A 17,779-nucleotide genomic window follows, 5' to 3' on the forward strand; every position below is an offset into this window, starting at 1 on the left:
ACAAATTACCCAGGGATTAATTTATTCTGCACAATGTGTTTATGACTTCTCAGTGTAATGATATTCTTGCACCTAGGTCAATCAAAGCTATTAGGTTTTTGTACTTCTACTGTGCAACCTTTCACCCAAGCTGTTCTTCTCCTTCTTTATCCCCATGAAAGTTCCCATAAAACCCTTAACCATTTTTAAACTCATAATTTATTATGCTGGTAATGCTCTCTTGTGTTTATCTTTCTTTCTCACTTTTTCTAAGCCACCATAAGCATTGTAATGTTGTAGCTCACTATAAATGTAAAAAATAGAATACAGTAGGTTTGCCTTCCCAGAGGATTGAGGGAGAAAGTTTGGTTTTCACCTCCACATTCCTCCCTCTACAGAAAGCAGTACATAAACATTTTATATACTGTATACAAGGTTGTGATTTTTTTATAGGGACTGAGTATCCCTTTATTACCAGCTGCATTGTGACAGTGCGCTCATTCCCCCTTTTCATTAAACATTTTATATTGCAGCCAGTAGCAGGTCCAGATGGGGTTCTATACTCATTCTTAAATATATCCCCTGTTCCACAACAAAAGCTGTTCATGAAAATGAGGCAAGAACCAACATAGTATATATTCTGTGCAACTGTATCTATATACAAAGTACAATGAAACTTGCCATGGAAAAAATGGCAGGTTGGGTTAATTTTGCATTGATTATTTCCTCAATTAAAGTTTTTCTTTTTGTATCATACACCTTCGAAGGAAAAATAACATCAATGTTTTCCTATAAAAACAAATGAGAAAAAATAGGTAAACTTCTATTATGTTTTAGGGATTCAGTCACATCAACTAGTGATAAAGATTTGGAGTCTTTTCTGAATAAAAGATTAAAATTAGTTTTGAAAAATAACAAATTATGGTGGCAGATTATTACTATTGAAAACTACAATCAAATTACAGTATACATAAACAATTAAGAATCAATATATCAAGATGTACTTATTTAAATCATCTAATATAAAATAAAATAAATGGGTTCTGATCATTAAGACATGTTCCTCCTCTCTGATCATTTTGATTTTTAATGAGAGAAGATCAAATTGAAGGGAGTTAAATGAAGACATATCCATATTAACATCACTTATCAAAATTTTTTGAAGATTTAGAAGGAATATGAATACAAATGATCTAAGAGTAAAAGAACAAAATAAATTGATAAGAGATAAAGAATTAAAAAATTTGAAAGAACAAGAGAATCATTTTATATCCACAAAAACAAAAGTAAAAAAAGCATGTGATATAAATTTAGCCACAAAATAGATTACTAAACATAAAGATTATTAAACTGTTTATTAGAATTATCAGACAAATTATCAATATAATTTTGCAACACAAGACAAATGGAAACAATGGTATAATTTGGAAAAAACTAAAAAGAGCATTCCTATTCCAAGAATGAATATATAAGAAAGAGAAAATTAAATTACCCTTCCTTTATGGAATCATTATTCTCCATGAAGATATTTCAGGAAAGAGAATTCCTCAAGGCCTGTTTTAAGGAGGAAACTTTTTTTCCAAGAAGAGAGTAAAAAAAGGGACAACAGGAGGAAAAAAGAAACATCCCTAAAATGTTTACTGAAAATGTTAGAATGAAGGGAATGTTTATAATTAAAGCAAAAAAGTATAAACTGACTCTTTAAAGGCCTTCAAAAAAGGATAAGAAAATTAATGTTTAAAAAGTTTTTTTCTTATTTACAAACAAAATTAAGTCTTTTAGCAAACTCTGAAAGTTTTAGTAAAGTTTAACAAAATAGCCCATAAGAAAAAATAAATTTTTACAAAATAATTGGTGATCCAGTATTTAAAAAAAGAGGACTCAGTAATGATTAAACCACCAGATAAAGGGGGAGCAGTTATAGTGACAAATCAAGACTAGTCACTATTGTATTAATGAAATAAATAGATAACTAAACAATAGGTGCACATATTCTAGTGAAGAGTGATCTCATGGATAATATTAGATCCAAATGTTATATTTCTATCTTATTATAAGAGCATAGGAGAAAGGTTTATTAACAAAACAAGAATCTGATTTTTTTGAGAAAAGAGACTCAGAATGTCCCCACTATTTATATACTCCCAAAAACCCACAAGGGTGAATCTAATCCACCCGGGAGATTAATTATTTCAGGAAATGCGAGTTTAGCTTCAAAACTTTCAGCTTTGAATGAGCATAATCTAAAACCCCTTGTGGTAAAAAATAAACATATCACAGATATACTAGATAATTTTTTATGCAAATTGAAAAGTATTGCATGGGATGAAAGCTGTGTTTTTGTTTTAGCAGATGTCAATGCTCTCTATACCATTTTTTCTTCTAAAAAAGCTATAGAAGCAGTCACCTTCTTTTTGAATTAAAAGGATTTTAGTGATTAATTTAAGTTATTTTTAAAAGAAAATATTTAATTTCTATTTGCTTAACAAGTATTTCTATTTTAACAGGTCATTTTATAAACAGGAAATAAGCAGAACAATGTGTAAAAGGTTTGCCAGAAGTTAGTGATTTTTATTTGGAATTTTGGAACTACAATAATATTTTGATAAATAACATGTTTGGGGTAAACCTGGAATGCTGGCATCACTTCATAGACAACATATTTTACATTTGGAAAGGGTAAAGGTCTATTTTTGGTCAATTCTGCACCACATTAAATGTGAGTATGAACAGTCATCTATAGAAAACATTTTTTTAGATATACATTTATATGTTAAGGAAAATCAATTAGATGTGGTTAATTATAAAAAAGTCAATATACTATAATCCCTGTATTAAAGTCCCCAGTTCACATCATAAAAATTGGATACATTTAGTACTAGGAGAGTTCAAAAGAATAGAGCACATTGCACGGCGAACCAAGTTTTTGTGGATGAAATGAGACATTGCTTTTCGAGAAGAGTTACAACTTAGAGCAGAAGCTCTCAAACTTCCTAAGAAAGAGGAATATTATAGGTGTTGGACAAAAAGGTTGAGAGAAGAAACAGGACTTATTTACGGCTAAGCACTATTATAGGAACACACCAAAAGATATATTAAAAAGGAACCATCGATCAAGTAACAAATGACATTTTTTATTTGTTTGTGAGCACCTATATGAATGAAACTCATGTGGCACGAGATGCCTAGAATGAATGAGCTGGTCATGTGATGAAGAATCACACAATGCGACCAAACCTCTTCATGAGACTGCAATGATTAATTTGATATGCAAAACTTGTATATCTCTGTGTGATTGAGTCTGAATTTTTACAGTGAATCATGGCATGAAAAAAGCAGTGGCAGTGGCAGCTGCAATGTAGCATTTTTAATATGGATTCAGACTTAGCTGCACACAAATGTAAAAGTGTCATAAATCACATTAATCAGCGAAGCAGTTGTGTTGCACCTCATTGAGACTGAGATGCGAAGTAGCATGAAAAAGATGATCAATGCAAACTGAGTTGCACAGGAGCAGGTGCCCTCAGAAGGACTGCTTGGTGCAACTGCAGCAATAGTGTATAAGGATACATATATATGTGGGGTAATAATGACATTGGGCAAATTCCCAAAAAGTATTTCATAGGGGGAAATATTTAATTCTTCTCTATGGTTTATTCTCATAATAAGCAGAACTAATGTTAAAGCTTCTGGCCATTAAAAACTAGTTTATCTGCATGTGTTAAATAGATTGCTCTTAATTATCCCATTGTGGATGATATGGTGTATGTATCTGTTGTTTTATACTGAGAAGTTGACACATCTTTTAAAAAACTAGTCTAGTAAAACATTTACCTTGATAAGATGATATTACATAAGTTACTGTATACCATACAACTAGACAAACCGCTGTATGATTATATTAGCAGTAATTGATGCTGTTGCACTAGCAATGGCATATCTTTTGACTCACACTGAAAATAAGTGTACACATACCCAAAAAAAGCATGCTAACCTTTGTGGAAAATATATGTGTATATATATATATATATGTATATATATATATATATATATATATACATATATATATATATATATATATATATATATATATATGTATATATATATATATATATATATATACATATATATATATATATATATATACATATATATATATATATATATATATATATATATATATATATGTATATTCTTGCAGTCAAGTGACCAAAATATTTTTATATGTAATTATAAAATAAATAAAACTTTATATTTGAACATGTAACACATACATATGTTAACCATCTGCATTTTATTTGTGGCTTAAAACCAGTAGCAATATATTATGAATATATGGACTGAGTCCTTTTAAAAGCACAGTGTCACTCATAGATTAGATTTGGAGATCTACATGGAGTTATTATGATCATTATTGTTGTTTAATTGGTTTTATGTATTTTTATATGCAGTGTTTGATGGTACATATGTATGTGTTACATGTTCAAATATATATGTTTGCAATATGGCTAGTTATATTCTAGTCTGAATAAATATACATTGCATATAGAATATATCAATAAATATTTTTTTTTTTTCGTTAACATCAGACCCCCTGATTATTCTATTTTATATTATGATTATAGATTAATGGTGTTTTATCACAGCAAATAGACCTTTTATCTTTGTATAACTTCAATTAAATCAATTTGTATAATTTGGAATGACCTAATGTGACAGCAGTGTTCTACCTGACCAATCTGCATTATTCTACTAGTAGACAAAGCAGAAAGCACAATATCTGGTTGCAAAGCTAAGAGCATACCAGTAAGTCTGATTTAGATTATAAATGGTAATCTTACCTAGCTGGTTCAGTCCATGTGATATCTTTGCCAATGCTGGTAAATGTGATTTTGGGGCAGCATGCTTACCTTCAGAGCTTGCCATAAGCCTCCATTGTCCAATGTACACAGTATATTTTCCTACTTAGTCCTTTCTTATGTATTACAATCTTTTTGCATTTCAATTATTGTTTGTTTTCTTGGTACTAATATATAATTAGTAAATGATACATTACTTTTACAATTTTTACATTTACATTTACAATTTTTCTTTGTACTGCTGCTTTGCAGCAATTTTGCCTCCATGATTTCCATTAGTACTTTCATCATATACTGTCAAATGGGCTTGACGTTTGATGGCAGTAATCTAGGATGGTAATTTTTTATCTTCCAACAAATACTTTTATGCTTCTGCATGGCCAATTGGGTTGCATGTTGCTGCCAGGTAGTCTATTTGTTTCCATAAATCCCCAAAATCATGAACTATCTCAAAAGCGTATCTACCATCTGTGTATATATTTAAACGTTTCCATTTTGCCATTAGACATACCTTTGTTAGTAAACCACAAAAATATTGCAGACTAGAATGTGCTGATATAAACAAAAAAGTGAGTATCATATGTCATTAAAATACTTCCCTTAATAATATGGTCTGGATCATTCACATGTCTCTGAATCCTCCTTCCTCCCTTATAAGTCCAATGCCATAAAATATATAATCAAAGGGATAGGGACCATAGTGTAATATGCTTTAAATATGACAATTTTTTAATAAGATCATACAACAATGGTTCGTAACAGAATCCAAACATCAAACAGAAAAAATATTCTTCTTTAAAAAATATATGAACTCCAGTTCATCTATATCATAAAAGTGCAGGTTTATAAGGTGGGTAATTACCGGGTTTCCCCTTGCATACAGGCAAATAAAGTCTCAATTTGGTGGACTCCGGAAGCTCCAATTTGATTCCTTTATGGTCGGGGGGAATCCCTGGAACATCCACCCTTCAAACCTTTCAGTCTGCACCACAGGCCAACGCGTTTCAAGAGTCACTGCTCTCTTCCTCAAGGCAAATGTGGTTCAGACCGTGAAATGTACACTTTATAAACCCATCTACTCAATTACTTCCGGGTCAAGTTCACCTCTATTTTGCATATCCAGGTGTTCTCCCGTTTCATCACTTTCGGTTACCGCGGCCATCTTACTTGAGGCATCAAGCGTCCTGGACAAAGCGCCATATTTGGAAGGTCCTTTGGACATAGAAACTTTCCAGGTTCTTTTAACCTCCATTCTAAATAAAAAAATATGTCCACATTGTCTCTGCCATCTTTATTAAGGGTACCCATAATGATCCTTAGGTGCCTTATCATTATTTTCCTAGAAAAAATGGCAACCGTTCTGGATCTAGATGCCTTAATATCTATAGAAAACAGAGTGAACCTAAAACAATAAAATATAAATCTTATAGAAATGGATAATATAACCCCAAATATATACACACAATAAATAAAACATAGGATCAATATAAAATAGATGTATGATATAATTCTAAAATGAATCAATAAATGATGGAAAAAAACTTGACCCGAAAGTAATTGAGTAGATGGGTATATAAAGCCGACATTTCACAGTCTGAACCACATTTTCCTTGAGGAAGAGAGCACTGACTCTTGAAATGCGTTGGCCTGTGGTGCAGACTGAAAGGTTTGAAGGGTGGATGTTCCAGGGATTCCCCCCGACCATAAAGGAATCAAATTGGAGCTTCCGGAGTCCACCAGATTGAGACTTTATTTGCCTGTTTGCAAGGGGAAACCGGTAATTACCCACCTTATAAACCTGCACTTTTATGATATAGATGAATTGGAGTTCATATATTTTTTAAAGAAGAATATTTTTTCTGTTTGATGTTTGGATTCTGTTACGAACCATTGTTGTATGATCTTATTAAAATTGTTGTGTTTAAAACATATTACACTATGGTCCCTATCCCTTTGATTATGTCTTTTATGGGACTGGACTTATAAGGGAGGAAGGAGGATTCGGTGACATGTGAATGATCCAGACCATATTATTAAGGGAAGTATTTTGATGACATATGATACTCACTTTTTTGTTTATATCAGCGCATTCTAGTCTGCAATAATTTTGTGGTTTATGTTCTAGTTGTTAGAGTTATAATAGGGTATAACTTTTTTTGTGGATAGAAGTGCAGCATAAGATATACACATAGGCGACTGGTAACACACTCATTTTTATTCACGTTATACCTTTGTTAGTACCTTTACTTCTGCTGAAATTGTGCTGAGTCTGGTGGCATAATCTGGATAAAAAAAATTGTCATCAGTCTGATTGTGCTGTTCCAGTTTCTGTCTGTCTATGGCAGCTACCATCAACAAAGTCACCTAATTCAGGACTATGGAATGGTATCTCTTCTAAATCTACCCATGAAGTGGATAGTACAGCCATGGCCAAAAGTTTTGAGAATGACACAAGTATTGGTTTTCACAAAGTTTGCTACTTCAGTGTTTTTAGACCTTTTTGTCAGATGGACAAACTTAATGTAATTGTCAATAAAAGCCTTTGACACTTATGAAATGCTTTTATTTTTTTCAGTATACCATAGTAACATCTGCCAAAAAGGTCTAAAAACACTGAAACAGCAAACTTTGTGAAAACCAATACTTGTGTCCTTCTCAAAACTTTTGGCCATGGCTGTACATGTGTCTAGCAGTCATGAGAGAGTACACTCTTTCCCCACATTACCTTGTCTGAAACAAATTAGTTTAACTAACTGGTACAAGAGTAGTTTGGTTCAAAATATTACAATTGACCAGGGTAATGTTAGGAGGCATATTTATTGCTAGTTCTCATTCTTTCAAGTATACAGCAGTAATATGTTGAGTTTTCTTACAAGTAGAGCATATAGTGATGTGGGACTTCCATTTTAAGATTGCAACCAAAGAAATAGTGCAGATTTGTCAACAAGTAGTGCAACTAATGATATTGACCTACAAGTAGTCTCTTTGCTACTGGATTTTATGGGCACCATGTAATTATGTAAGTACTACTGCATTTGGTAGATGTTTATGACAAAATAAAGAAAATTCTGTTTTATTAATAGGTAACCCCAATGCTGGATTTTCTATAAGTTAAATATGCAGGAGTTGAAATGACAATTTAGTTTGTTCAGTATGCACCAAGTATCAGTCAAGCCATAAAAAGGTGCAGTTAATTGGAATAGTTAGTTATCCAATTACTACAGTAACCTATCCTTCCCTAAAAAACTCTAATTATCTGATAATGTATAATGTGCTTTCTGGTATGGATGGAATTTAATATAAAGACTGATATTTCAGAAGCAATGGCCTATATAAGAAACCTTTTTTTTGACAGCTAAATTTGTTATTGGATATTTCGCAAGGAGCTTCAATATGTTTTCTTGTATCTGTAACTGCTGTTTCAAAATTTGAGGAGCCTTGTAACATATCATCTACATACTAAATTAATGTAGAACAACCAGGGAAAAAAAGAGATTGCCAAATGTTAGCGAAGGTTTGACTAAAAATTGTGGTAGATTTTACAAATCCCTGTGGTAAATCTCATCCTGGTGTATTATGTGCCATGATATGTGAATGCAAAAATATATTGTCTTCATGTAATGTAATTGAAAAGAATGCAGAACACAAGTCAATTACTGAAATATATGTACTGTCTGATGGAATATCCATTAAAATAGTGGCAGTAGTTGGTACTATAGGATGTAATGGCTCTACAATTGTATTAATTGCTTGAACATCTTGAACCAGCCTATAGCTACTACCATAAATTTATGTACAGTAAAAATGGGCATATTTACCAAAAACCCTTGATGTAGTTATTCCTGAATTACTGGAAACACGTCCTATACTGATTCCAGTTTTAAGGGACAATGCGGTCTTCTAGGAAATATTGTCCCTATTTTGAGTTTTACACCAACTGATGTAATATGTCCAGTTTTAAGGGACAAAGTATCTAATAGGAAATATTGCCTATTTTGAGTTTTACACCAACTGGTGTAATATGTAGCATATCTCCAACATCACAGTTCGAATCTGGCACTTGTAAATGTATCCAATCTGAAGTGCAGAATACAGTACACCCAAGTTTACACGAAAACTATTTTGCAACCAAATTAAATAGGGTATCTGCAACTATTAGGAATGAGTGCTTACTGGTTAGTGGACCAATTGTTAACTTTACCTCTTGTGTTTATTTTAGGATAATACTTTGGTTAGCAGACCCAACTGCATGCATATTTATAGTAGATAATTTTGTCTGTTATAAGTAATCTTGTATCCCCAGTATTAACCAGAAATTAATATTTAGAATGTCCAATTGTGAAATTAATAGTTGGTTCCTTAGCATCACAAAAAATGAATGTAATAGTTTTAACAGGGTTTGTTTTGTCTCGTCATTAAAGATCTTCAATTTGTGCAGTGTCATCTATAAAAAGGGACTGTCTACTGATGAACCCTTGCTCATCTAGCCTCAATATACCATGCAGAGTTATATGACTGTTGTAAATTAGCTCCCAAGTTCAGTTCAACACTGCTAGTGACTGGCGTCTTTTTTGCTGAAAATGTGTCTAAATCACAATGTGACTAGGTTTCTCCAGGAGACCATGTTGATTAATTTTATATACAACACTAAGTGTGTAAATGGAACTTAGCTTGGAAAAAGCTGTGGCCGCTGCTTTGTAGCACTTCACATGTTGATTCAGAGACTTAGTTGCACACAGTGTTGCATAAAAAATTAATCAGCACAGTCTCCTGGTGCACAGAAAAAAAAGAGATTTGCCCCCCAGCACACTGCATCAAAAACAATACTTAAATCCTACATGATAATAGAGATTTAGAGGTACTAGTTACATACATTTGAAAATATATGAATAAGCACCAGGCCAATCGTCAAGGCTCCTCTATACTGGCGTCCCTAATATTAAGGGGCTCACGTCCGAGAAGCAAGGCACCCCAAAAAAATTCCAGCCTTGTGCTGGGGGGCAAATCTCTTTTCTTTCTGTGTTCAGTGTAAACCCCACCCTGTACAAGCACCTGTGTTATGCAATTAAGCTGATCTGAGCAACTACCATTTTTTTTGCCAGTCTCCTGGTACATTCTAGTTGCATTTCTTTTCTATTTAAACACATTTTCTGCAAGAACAAGATGCCAAGGTATAGCAGAGTCTCAAGTGACCAGGCAAGTGTCCCACCCTCTAAAAACATTAACATGATTTGTAATTTTATCATCCTCTAGATCTTTGGTACGCCACAGTGAATCCTTAATATTCAATCAGGTTTTTCAATTAGTTTTCAGATGCCCAACAAAAGCACTGCTCAACATTGGAAAGAGAGTTTTTAGATAAAACATCTTCTCAATACTTTTCATAGTTTGTACTTTCATTCTAAGTATTCCCTTACTGATTCTGTTGGTCCTTGTTTAATCATCATTATTTTTCCAAATTAGAGTGGCATGGAAATTGAGTTGTAATTTATTTCATCAAAGGCTTCCATTATTCATCTAAGGCATATCTGTCTGTATCTTGTGGTATTTTAGTACTTTCCCATCCTGACTATGAAAAAATGACTCATCAGAAGTTAGTAAACAATTTTACTATGCCTGTATACAGAAGTGTCCTCACACATCTTTGCTGCAGTCCTGTCAAACAGTCCCTCTCAGTGCACCAGGGCCCTGATTTAGACCCGCTCGCAGGGTCTGTGGGTGTTTTTTTTCTCCAGGCTGCTCGCAAAGCTTGTGCGAGCAGGATGGAGACCACTGAAATTATCATGACCATCGGGCTTGTGACAAGACCCTGGGGTAGGGTCTCAGCTGCCACAAGCCAGAGTGGACTTCCTGCTCTAATTGGGCAGGAAGTCCACTACTGACATCACAAGTGATGTCAGTAGGTCCTCCCACAAACGCCAGACACTTCCCCTTGATGAAGTCCAGAGGACGAAACGCATTGGGACCCTGACCTTGCACTTTATGAACTCTTCCCAAAATACTGCTGGAAAAGATAAGCTATAAATCCGATTTATTTTAGAAAATACATATTTATTTTTCACTAAAAATCGCTATTTATTATCTTTTAGTACTAGCTTTTTATCCATTATTTCTGTGTATTTCTGTGTATTTATGTCATTGTGTGTTGTCTATGAATTGTTTTATTTAATTAAAAAAAATGTATGCACATTATTTATGCAGTTTTAAATATATTTATTCATATATATTACACGGTTGTATTTATTGCACAAAGTCACTTGTATGTGATGGTCCTGGATAAGGACAAGGATATAAACACAAAAAATTGCTTTTGCACAGGTTGCGAGATTTGCACAGGTTTAATTGGTTCACTGTATATGCACTAGGAGGCGCTTGTGGTCAGCTATATTGTCATATTGATTCCTAAGGGAATGCCTGGATTGTACAGCTATGCCCCCTACAAAATGGGGTGAGCTGTCACTCACCATCGACAGCCACCCCATCTTGTAGCAAGCCTCGTAGTGACTGAAGTTCTATCGCTTGACGGGGCCTTGCGCATGTGCATGCCGGACGCGGTGCATACCCAGTGGCCAAACATTGAGCAGCTTGTGAGCATTGTGCGCTCGCGACTGGCTCTGAATCAATTTGATATTCCACACTTGTGTATCTGTGTGGAACTTACAAAGTGCTACGATGCAGCAGCCGTGGCATTATTCTACGACAAGTTTGGTTTACAGAATCAGTCACACACAGATATACAAGTGTCACATAACAAATAATCAGAGTTGCATGGTACCTGGCAGCTTACTCATGGCTGGCATCTACCGCATGGAATATTGAGGCAGGATGTATGATGACACATCCTTATATAGTGAGTGTGTCCTACACAAGCATTCTAGTTTAGTTTTAACTTTTTCTGGCATTTACTAATATTCTGTGCGCGCAGTACATTTTTGGTCTAATTCTGATCTGGTCAAAGGGATATTCAGTAACCATATATTGCCTTCATCAGTAGTTTCCACTTTCAAAGGATTTTTTAAACATGTTTGTTGCTGTTCTACTCTTCTTCATGTACTTACAGTTGTAGTGATGTCTATTTGTATATCTTGATATCATTTGTTCTTCTCTATATATGGTACAAATTACTTGTCATCACTTAAAAGATGTTGAACTAAATTTCCATCATTATCAGTAAATGTTGTTTCATAAGTGTATTATAAATATATATGTCCCTTTATTACCATCTCTCTACTTGACATAAAACTTTTGAAATATATTATGTAATTGTAAAAAAAAAAAAAATAATCTATCTGAATTATACAGTTGTGTTGTAGGATTAAACAGTTACTCTATTTTCTCAACTACAGTATGTCTTACCTAGGTGCACTTTTTTCCTTTTATTAGTTACTGCCATTACTGCTACAGGTTGAGACTACCATATCCAATATGCTTGGGACCAAGGGTATTTTGGATATCGGAATATTCCGTATTTTGGAATAATTGCATACCATATTGAAATGTCTTAGGAATAGGGCCCAAATCTAAACACAGAATGCATTTATGATTCATATACACCTTATACACACAGTCTGGAGGTAATTTTATACAATATTTTCAATAATTTTGTGGCACAAACAAAGTTTGTGTAAATACATGAAATTCATTTATATGTCATATACACCTTATACACACAGCCTATAGGTCATTATATACTTTATTTTTAATATTTTTGTGCCTTAAACAAAGTTTGTGTACATTGAACCATCAAAAATCAAAGGATCCACTATCTCAGTCATGCTAAAAATATTCTGTATTTCGGAATATTCCGTATTTCAGAAAATTTGGATATGGGAGACTCATCCTAAGAATAGTTTCCAATAATTCCAGACTTATTTGGTCTGTTGTCTTAACATGCATTGTCTATGCTACATAGGCTGTAGAGGAATATAACTAGATGCTTCTAACCATTATGCATATGCCTTTCACTCAATAGACTTTTCACTAATTTATTTCTTAATCCTTTTTATTTATCTATACTTAAAATTCCTACCAATGGTATGTCAGGATATTTTGAAAGCTAACTCCTGAGAAATTTCACAATCACATTACCACTCTTCTAATACATCACACTTGCTAGACTGCAGTGTAGGATCTCTAATATTATTCTTTACCTGCTAGGGATTTTTCTTGTCCTATTGTAAAGGCTTATATTTATTTTATAGTCCAGCCTTCATTATCCAATACAATGGTAATAAGGTCTCTACCATATTAAAGGACAATTTATTCCCCTTTTGGGACCCTTGTAACCTTGTCAGGTCAAATGGCCTTTCAAAAACACACATGTTCTACTGCTAAACTTGGCATTATAATGTATAAGTTGGTTTGTCAAAGTAGGAAGTAACCCAGAGACTATCCAGCATATGGGAGCTTAGCCATAGCCTTTCCCTTAGACTAGCCCCAGTGCAGACATTAGCTGCTGTTAATGCCTGGCCAGTCATGCACACAAGCTCTTACAGAAACACTCTCAATTTTGCAAGATATGAAAAATATAGAATTCATTGTAAATTGGTGCCATTCTCAAAAACTTTAAAAAGACTTTAAAATGAATAAACCAACAATAACACACAAAGGCAGATGACCAGATACAGAGTACATGGAGCAGAGTTTAAAATAAGTTATTGTGGCCACAGTTTATCAAATTACCCCAGCACTAGGTCCTTCTTTCTTCTTCATTTGTCAATGTTGGGTTTATCTCAGTGACACCTCCATAAAAATGTTATGGAAGAATAACTTTACAAAATGGTGTCTTATTAACATTTTTTGTGTACGTTAATACAGATCTAGAAAAATGAAATATGCAAGCTAAGTATCATGCAATTCATCGACTTTATATTCCACAGAGGGTGGTGCTGTAGCTCCTGTGTCTGTGTCTAGTCTGATGCTCTGTGGTCCAGTATGTAGTATGCAGTAAGGTCAGTCTCAGTGTATAACTTACTGCATATAAGAAAAAGTATTTAACACTAGCCTTACTGGATATACACTATCTTCATACCTCCCTTTACCAACTGGGGTCAATTGACCAGTGGCTTTTTTCTTCCATTGTCGACTTGTTTTGAGATTCAATTATATTTTTGTCAATACTAGTGTTAAACTACATGATTCCAGAGGTGAAGAGGAATATGGGTTGGAAAAAAGCATAACAAATATGTACTCTGAAATAAATGACTGTTTATTAAAAAATTTCAGTAACTTTTGTAAACATGCATAAATTGTTACAAAATACAATAACCTGTGTGAAAACAAGATAAAATAAGAAGAAAAACAAGAAGGGATGAAACATTCATCGTGATTGATAAAGAAGTATGCGAGGCAATTTTAGGTGAGTTTTTTTACCATATACAGTACTGTGCAAAAGTCTTAGGCAGGTATGGTACAAATGCTGCAAAGAAAGAATGCTTTCAAAAATAGAAAAGTTAATTGTTTATTTTTATCAATTAACAAAATGAACAAACAGAAGAGAAATCTAAATCAAATCAATATTTTGTGTGACCACACTTTGCCTTCAAAACAGCATCAATTCTTCTAGGTACACTTGCACAAAGTCAGGGGTTTTGTAGGATTATAGTCAGGTTATGATTAACCAAACATACCAAACAGGTAATAATGATCATCATTTTCACATGTAGGTTGAAACACAGTCATTGACTAAAACAGAAACAGCTGTGTAAGAGGCTTAAAATTGGATGAGGAACAGCCAAACTCTGCTACAAAAGAAAGGTCATACACCATGGCAAGACTGAGCACAACAACAAGACACAAGATAGTTACACTACGTCAGCAAGGTCTTTCCCAGGCAAAGATTTCAAAGCAGACAGGGTTTTCAAGATGTGCTGTTCAAGCTTTTCTGAAGAAGTACAAAGAAACAGGCATCATTGAGGACCAAAGATGCAGTGGTCAGCCAAGGATGCTTAGCGCATCAGATGAAAGACACATCATGCTTACTTCCCTTCAAAATTGGGAGATGTTCAGCAGTGCCATCAGCTCAGAGCTGGCACTTCAAAACAGCAGCAATTTTTCTAGGTACACTTGCACACAGTTTTCGAAGGAAGACGGCAGGGAGGTTGTTCCAAACATCTTGGAGAACTAACCACAGATCTTTTGTGGATGTAGACTTGCTCAAATCCTTCTGTTTCTTCATGTAATCCCAGACAGACTCGATGATGTTGAGATCATGGCTCTGCGGGGACTATAGCATCACTTCCAGGACTCCTTGTTCTGCTTTACACTAAATATTATTTTTAAGGATATTGGTTGTATGATTGGGGTCATTTTCCTGCTGCAGAAAACATTTGGAGTCAATCAAACACCTCCCTGCTGGTATTGCATCATGGATAAGTACTTCAGCAAATACAAATTTATTAAGAAGCGCTGCTCACTGGATAAATTATCATACCATCAATATAATAAAAAAATGCATCAATGTATTAAAACAGACATATATGGGCATATAATATAAAAAATACATATTTTAAAAACATACAGCATACAAATTCACTGATTGTTCACTTGTTGCACAGTGGGTTAATTACTGCATATCCCAAAGTTGTTAATAATTTAACCTCTACAAATTAACAATTAGTGGTCTTTATGTTAGTAATGCAGTAGTTTTCTAAAGTTCTTCTGTCTTGTTAATAAGGTTAGTAATGCAGTTCCAACATAGGATTAGTTATGCAAAACCATATTTGATCTCACATAAGCTCCTTTAGTTAATTTGCTATTGGTACCTTTTAGCTTTAACCACAGTCGGACATATACTCAACAGCTGTTCCAGACCTTCCTCTTAGTAAAGTATTGACATTTACAATGTCTTCCTACCTCCCTGCTGCCAGGAATTCTATGATGCAATAAGTGTAGAGCTTTGTATCAAAAGGTTTAGCAGGTCTGTAGCTTAGATCTCTCAATAGTTTCAGCACAATGATCAGAGCGAGTGATGTGAGTGGTCAGCGGCATCTTCAGACAGGAAAATTAACATTAATTACAGTACAGCTGAGAATAAAATTAGTTGACTACTGTACATACATACTGTGAAGAGCACAAAGACTCAAATAACATTTTAAAATGTATTTCAATTGTTATTACTTAATGTAGTTTGACTAGAAAATATTTAACAAATTTGTTTATTAAGCAACACATTATTAAAAGATTAAAACTCTGATAATGAAAAAAGTACAATTGGCTGGCATTACATGCTGGGCATTGATTTAATCAGTTTCAAATACAGTAACAATTGGTGTTAATCCCATTACAGTACCCCATGCCTACCACAGTACATTGCAATAGTTTCCTATTCTTTATTAATAAATACTACAGGTTCTTTGTCCTTCTTTTCATCATAGCAGTGTAAAGTGGTGCTTAGGCTTTGATGCTGAGCAGTATGAAGCTTCCTTGTTCATCTACTGTATCTAAAAAAGATCTTCAATGGCTGTAAACTTTTCATCCATAGCAGGCTATTCAATGTATCTTTAATCCTTCACGTTTCAGCCTTTCTAATTTTGAACTTCTCCTCACATCTTGTCAGAAAATCCTCCTTCAGATAGTTGAGTATTTTTCTTGAAACTACAATCTTTGGTTTAAATCAGGTAAAGTTTATGTGGCATATATTCTTGAAAAACTGTTTGTGCATGTTAATGGATTTGACCTGGATGTGGTTGGCCATATCAACAGTGATAACACTTAGCAGAATATCAGTTGAAGTTTCTCACATATGGGCAATAATGCAGGTGTGCTGAACATGGCAAGTTTTCCAGATAATAGCCCATTTGTGTTCTTATTAAATATATTCACTTACACTGGTAACTGGACTGATGGTTATGCTGTAGTGTCCAAGTTGAAGTCAGTGTGAACATCTCTCCCATCCAATAAGTCAAAGATGACATGGACAATGTTGTAAATTGTAAAGCAACAACTGTCACTTATCCCTTCAACATCTGGTCCCTTCCAGTGTATGCAAACTGACTTTATCCTACTTCTGAAGGTTATAATTTTTAAAATGTATTGGTATGTGTTGATGTTTTTTCCAGCTACATGGAAACTTTGCATAAGCAACAAACTCAGTTGCAATACCATCAAATAATACTGTTTTAGAATTTGATGCTAGTCCCGGCATTCCACAAAAGTACACACTTCATTGGAAAAGTGTTTGAACAAATGTTTTTACCGTTTGGCATTTCACACAGACCCTACAAACCAAAAGCTAGTGGTAAAGTTAAAGGAATCAATGAAGCCATATAAAACAAACTTATGAAATGTTGCAAATATACTAATTAGAAGTGGTTAGATGTTCTGAAATTTGTTCAGTATGGCATCAGAATTTAGCCTAGAATACAATTTAACCAAATAAATTATTTTTGGAAGGTTACAAAACCATATTGTTTCTGCTTCAACTGAGAACTGTCTTTGCAGCATGATGTTACTCCTTCGTATACTACCAATCTTGTTGAACATCCACATTACATTCACAAGTTTTTCGAACTCAACAGTTTCAAGATGGTTCATGTCATGATGTTTTCCAGGTAATTATGTAATGGGTAAAAATGTCTTACATTCTGATTCCTTAACAGAATGTTGGGAATGTCCCAACATTGTTCTAGTCACCTCTGCAACTGGAAACCAAGTAGCTAAAGGAAAGCTTGGATACATATTTGACAATGAAAAAATTGTAGTTTTGTCAGTTGAAGAAATCTACAAGAAGGAATGATAAGTCTTTTGTTGACGTATGTATCTTTACATATGGGACTTTTCACATGCTTTGGCTTTTTACTTGCCTTATTGCTGTCATTATCTAAAGGGCACAACAAGCTGTCACCCATGTTCCTAACCCTCCCCCTCTTCCTACCCTAAGCCTAACCATGCCTCTTTGGTACCTAACCCTAACCTCCTCCTCCCCGCACCCTAAACCTAAC

The sequence above is a fragment of the Taudactylus pleione genome, unplaced genomic scaffold (genome assembly GCF_031769625.1).
Source record: "Taudactylus pleione unplaced genomic scaffold, aTauple2 ptg000007l, whole genome shotgun sequence".
Classification (NCBI taxonomy): domain Eukaryota; kingdom Metazoa; phylum Chordata; class Amphibia; order Anura; family Myobatrachidae; genus Taudactylus; species Taudactylus pleione.